Source organism: Mauremys mutica, chromosome 3 (genome assembly GCF_020497125.1).
Source record: "Mauremys mutica isolate MM-2020 ecotype Southern chromosome 3, ASM2049712v1, whole genome shotgun sequence".
NCBI lineage: Eukaryota > Metazoa > Chordata > Testudines > Geoemydidae > Mauremys > Mauremys mutica.
In genome coordinates this window covers 207494191-207500190 of record NC_059074.1, presented here as the reverse complement: position 1 = coordinate 207500190, position 6000 = coordinate 207494191, and positions in this window count along the sequence as shown.

Here is a 6000-nt window from a genome sequence, read left to right as displayed (position 1 = left end):
GCTGTCCAGCAGGAGGTGGGCAGTGATCTAACTGCTACAGCTCTTCCCCTGAGCCCTGAGATTGCAGACAGAAAACAATCCAGGGCTGCAACTTCCAGGTCCATGGCCAACACAGTAGAAAAGAGGGGGGAGGTTTCCAATTGCTGACTCACAACAGCATCTTGCTCTCCCTAAAACAGCGGAAGGGTGCACGGTAGATCGAAACGGAGATTGTTAGGGGTGGGGCAAATTGATTTGGTGACAATAGGAACCCACTGAGCCTTCATCCAAAACCTAAACTCAGCTTTCCATCAAATCTCACCCTCAAGTCATTTTTCTTTGCCCTGCCACATTCCTGTGAGGCCCCAAAGTGGAAGTGCACGTGGGAGAGGCCGCACTTGTAGGTTTTCAGCCTGACTGGAAGCGGGAAGAACTTGGCTGAAGAGGATTCCCAGCTTGATATTGCAGGGCTGAGAGGTCCTGATCAGCGACGAGCTTCGGAGGGACCCTGGCTTTCTGAACTTCACCGTCCCTGGCAGCTCTGCTGTAACTTTCATTTTGCATGATTCCCTCTGATCGTTTCAACGCTGTAGGAACAGTTGCTCTTGCTGCCATGTTCGTATGATACATTATTTGTATTTTGGCAGCCCTTAGTGATCATGGCCCCATTATGTGAGGCGCTTGGTCTCATATGCGGTTTACAGGTCCCCTTTTATTTTTTAGCTATAGAAAACTCAGCCTGGGGCCTGCGACTCAGTGTGTGTCTGTACAGCACCTGGCACAATGGGGCCGTGATCTTGGCTGAGGCTTCCAATGCTGCTATGGTGAATAATCATGACTGTATGAAAGCTCTGTACTGTCCCTGGACTGTGCAGTATCTTGTGAATTAACCTGGAATCAGTTAGTTCCATGGATCACCAGTTACAAGTGTTTCCTGAGGTGTAAGGACAGTTTTTTTTTCTTTTTCTTTCATAACAAAGCCATGATTTCCCCCCTGCTCACGCCATGGCAAACCCTTAGCCTCAAAAATGATAGCGACACAGAAAGTTACCTTATATCCTTTAGTTAAAATGAAAAAAAGGAACAGAAGGAAATCCGTGCCTTTCCTGCGTGCTCTATGTACTAAGCTCTGGCAGCAAGAGCAGTTGTTTATGTAGGGCTGGAACTCTGGAGGCAGCTTGTTTATGGATTTGTTACACTCTAGCACCTCGAATGCCACCTGGGATTGGACCTCGTTGTGCTCAGCCCTGTACCGAGTCAGAGACAGCCCCTGCCCCGACAAGCTTACAAACTAAACAGACAGGAGCCACACACGGTAAAGGAGAGGTAGAGAACATATGAGTAAAGCCCCCAACCCCCAGAGCCATAAGGCTGCCTGGATCTCTTGCCGTTTCCCTGGGTACTTACACTGGCGAGGAGACTGACTAGTATATCGGAACCCTCCTATCAAAATTATAAATGGGGCCCAGGCCCGTTCCACTGCCCCCTTGGGACTGGGCCCCACTGTACGGCTGGTGCGTCTGAATTGTGACCAGGTTGAAATCTGGCTCCAGAAAAAGAAAGAATGGCCCCTCCGAGAGACAAACCTGCGGAGTTCTTCTCAGCTTTCCCGCTGTTAGTAGAATCACAGTTTTTATTTATTTGTAGTGCCATAGCACATAGGAACCCTCGTCAAGGACCAGGCCCCCACTGTGCTTGGGGCTGTACAAACACAGAACACAGACACGGCGTGTCCCCCCACAGGTTACAATCTAAGTATGAGAGAAGAATCAATAGACAGATACAGACAGAGGAGAACACGAACAGTGCAACAGTCCTGGTCAGCATGATCAGCAGGGCTGTCTGCACACCTGCTGCCTAATGGAATCAAGTTGTTTGTAGACATTGAGGAGGACAATGAGGTCGCTTTGTGGCTGTCTATGGGGAGCTCCTCCCCAGGGCGAGGGGCAGCATGGCAGAAAGCACTGAGGGGCTTGTTTGAAAATGCAGCAAGTGGGCAATGGAGGCCAGCGTCATGGGCCGATCGCAGGCGGGAGTCGACGTTTCAACAGCAAATGGGAGATAAGAGGTAGGTGGGGATAAGCTTTGAAAGTGAAGATAAGTAGCTTGTGTGTGATGCACGAGAGAAGGAGGAGCCAATGAAGGGATGCAAAGAGAGGGGGGTGGGGTCAAAGTGACGGGCTAGGACACTGATCTTCGCAGCAACATTCAGGGTGGATATGAACGGGACAAGATGACATTAGTCAAGGATGGAGGGAAGGATGTTCCATTAATGAAGATGTGAGATGAGAACTTGGATGAGTTCTAGCTGTGTGGATGGACAGGAAAGGCCGTATCTTAAGAGATGATGTGCAGCAGGAATCTGCAAGATTTAGACATAGCCTGGATGTGAGGATTTAGAGAGAGCTCTGAGTTCAAGATGACACCCTATTGCAGGCCTGAATATCAGGCAAGATGGTGGTGTTGTCCACAGTGATTGAGAAAGGAAGTAGGAAAGAGGGTTTTCGGGGGGAAATTAGGAGTTCTGTTTTAGCCAAGTTTAGCTTGAGCTGGTGGCTACACATCTGTGAGATGTCATCAGAGAGACTGGACCAGATCTTAGTTTGGACAGAAGGAGGCAGTCTAAAGGAGAGAGGCAGCAAAGAATCCTGTGGCACCTTATAGACTAACAGACGTTTTGCAGCATGAGCTTTCGTGGGTGAATACCCACTTCTTCGGATGCAAGAAGTGCATCCGAAGAAGTGGGTATTCACCCACGAAAGCTCATGCTGCAAAACGTCTGTTAGTCTATAAGGTGCCACAGGATTCTTTGCTGCTTCTACAGAACCAGACTAACACGGCTACCCCTCTGATAAAGGAGAGAGGTAGATCTGAGAGTCATTGGCATAGAGATGATAGTTGGTTGTGTGTTTGGATGGCATTATCCAGCAAAAGCTGGAGAGGGAGAAGAGAAGGAGGCCAAGGACAGAGCCCTTTGGAACACAGGGCCGGATTAATGAGATTGGAGGGCAGGAGCTAATGTTTTTTGGAGGCCTCCCAGTATTAATGAGAGAAAAAAGTACCAGCTTATGACAATCAACAAGTCACGTATGATACTGAATAAACATGAAAAGATAATCAAAGACAATGAACAGGTTATATATTTCCTGGATAAACATAAAAACATAAAACATTGAGTCAAATGAAAATGTTGCTTGTTCAAACTGACATCTTGTGAGCTTTACGAGCTGCACATTCAGTTATTGTATCCTCAGATGACACTGTGCCCAGTAAATCCCATTCAATTGACATGATAGAAAGAGCATTAAGCTTCACTTCTACTGTAGTTGACCAAAGATTTGATTTTTTTTTTTATTAAGGCAAGCTTAGAGAACAATTGCTCTGCTTCAGTTGGCAATGGCTGCAATCAAATACAGTCTCAACACAATGAAGATATTCAGCATGCAAAAATGTGATGATTCCAGTAGCACTCTTATCCTGCATGTCACAATATCTTATAAATGCTGAAAAATAAAACATTTCAGCGAAAGGACCAGGCTCCAGATCATTTGGGTAAGCGTTGAGCAATGCCTGAGTGCATGTTTGCATCTCTTCTTCACTTCGTACTTGTTCAAGAAAAATAAGGAAGCCAAATTTTGCAGATAGTTCAGCATAACATTCGCTCCTTTTTAGTTTCCAAATTACTTTATTGAGGATAACATAAAAACATTCAACCTCATATTTCCTTCGATCTTGTAGTGTCACTTTCACCATCCGGAAATTTTTGTTTTACAGTACATTCCATAAGACTTATGTCCCAATTTTTTGCTTGTGTTTCAAAAACGGTCAAAACTGAGACTGTAACCTTGTGACAAACTCTTGCAAGGAACTCAGCAAATGAACAGCAACAACAAGATCCAGACCTGGCTTTTGAAGCTTTACCCTAGTTTTGTCAAAGCTTGCTAGTATCACAGTCTATAAGATATTCATAACTGCACTCAGCTCATTTCCTTGTACAACTATTGTGCCTCTCTTCCAGTTTTACTGTTTTCCTTGGCATTGTCTATTGTTTCTTTCAAACAATGTTGAATGCCTTCATAATCTACTACAATTGTTTTACAAGATTCAGCATGACAGGACCATCTTGACTTCAAAATGGTTTTTAGGGCAAAAAGAGTTCTTTGCTCACACTTGATAGCATTGTTGCACAGAAGCTTCCATTTCCTGGGTGATGCTGCATTAAAAAAAATAGTTTCTGAACAAAACTGAAAAAGTTTATGGCTTTCATGCAAGAATCAATGCTGCAAGTTCCAACTAAGTTCACAAAATGAGCTGTGCATGGCACATACACAGCTAGTGGGCTTAGTTTTTGATCTGATCTTTTCATTTTGAAGACTATCATACGTTCCAGACACGGTAAGAACATAAGAATGGCCATACTGGGTCAGACCAAGGGTCCATCTAGCCCAGTATCCTCCTGTCTTCCGACAGCAGCCAATGCCAGATGTTACTTCTGTTATTGGATGACTGACCTCTGCAGTTTTCAATAGCAATATTGTTTATGTCCAATAAAAACATCACTGTCTGGAGGAGCGACTTGACGGTGTGGCTTTCAATTGGTAGAAACCCAATGAAATGCTCATACGCAGCACCACGTGAGCAGTATTGTAAAATGACAGATAACTGATTAACATGAGTGATGTCCAGACTTCAATGTATTGCCAAAGAGAAGTGTTTCACCTGTTTGACTTCACTGACAACCAATTCTAAAACCTTATGTTTTATTAGCTCAATGAACTCATCGCAGATTGGTTTTGACAGCTAGGATGGGTGAACTTTCCCTTTGTTTCCATAGTGTTTCATGTGCTCACTTAGAAATGGGTCAATTTTGGCGATGTTTCAAGAATACCTAGATCATTTCTGTTCTGAGGAGAGTTGGTAACTTCCTCCCTTTCTCTAAATACGAATCATGTTCAGCGAGAAGCTTAACTATCACAATACACCTTAAAACTTCTTCCCAGTAAGCAGTTTGTGCTAGAAGCAACTGTACCATCTCCCTGTCAATCTGATGCTTGCTTTGTGAACATACTAGCCATTGTGATGTTCCACACTGTTTTCTTGAGAACAAAACCTCTCCTCTTGCTTCTTTCCATTTGGAAATGCCTGAGGTCGTCGGATGATTAAAAGAGTTTGCACGTGAAACAGAATAGTGCTCCCGTGGATTTACAATACTTCAACCAATGCCTCTGATAACACTCATTTTACACTGCATTGGTGCACTATACTTCATACGTCGGGAGGGGGTCCTACTGCTCGCAATCCCCACCCATCTGACAGAGTTTCTTCTGATCCCATCACTCCATGAATCTTGCTCTTGCAAGTAACAGGAAGGATTGCTGAATGTAAAATTTCAGATTATCATGGGAATCACCATGTTGAAAAGAAAAAGTAGTTTCTCAGCCGCCTGAGAAAAATAATTTAAATTAATTGAAAGAAATAGGAAAGGAGAGAACTCTGCATCTTGCAGCTATTGGAAGTGTGACACTGATGTTTCAGTTTGTGGAAAAGGTCCTGTAATACAAAATGTTAAACTGCCAAACAGAAATCAAAACACAAAAGCTGTTACGAAAAGTCTAAACTTTTCAAGTTTTTTCAAAAGTTTATGGCCCACCCTTGAGAGAGTTACTGCAGCAGAACTCACTAAACATTTCATGTGGTCAAGCACCACCGCTTTTATTTAAGTGTGGATTGCACAGCAGAAGTGAATAGAACTATTTTCAGTGAGTTAAAAATTGCTAAAAGAACTACATTTGTTATCTGATGGCCACTGATGCCTCCAGCAAAGGTTCCATGAAATGCTCCCTGCTTGTTTTAAGGTATTTCCATTGTATTACTGGTATTAAATATTGTTTCTTAGATTTTTAACAAAGACTGTCATGGAACGTCCTAAGCATTCACTACTAATACAGGCAATAGGATTGACGACTTCGAACTAAAATGATCGAACAAGTCAGCACACAGGGAGACAATGTGTTAAATATT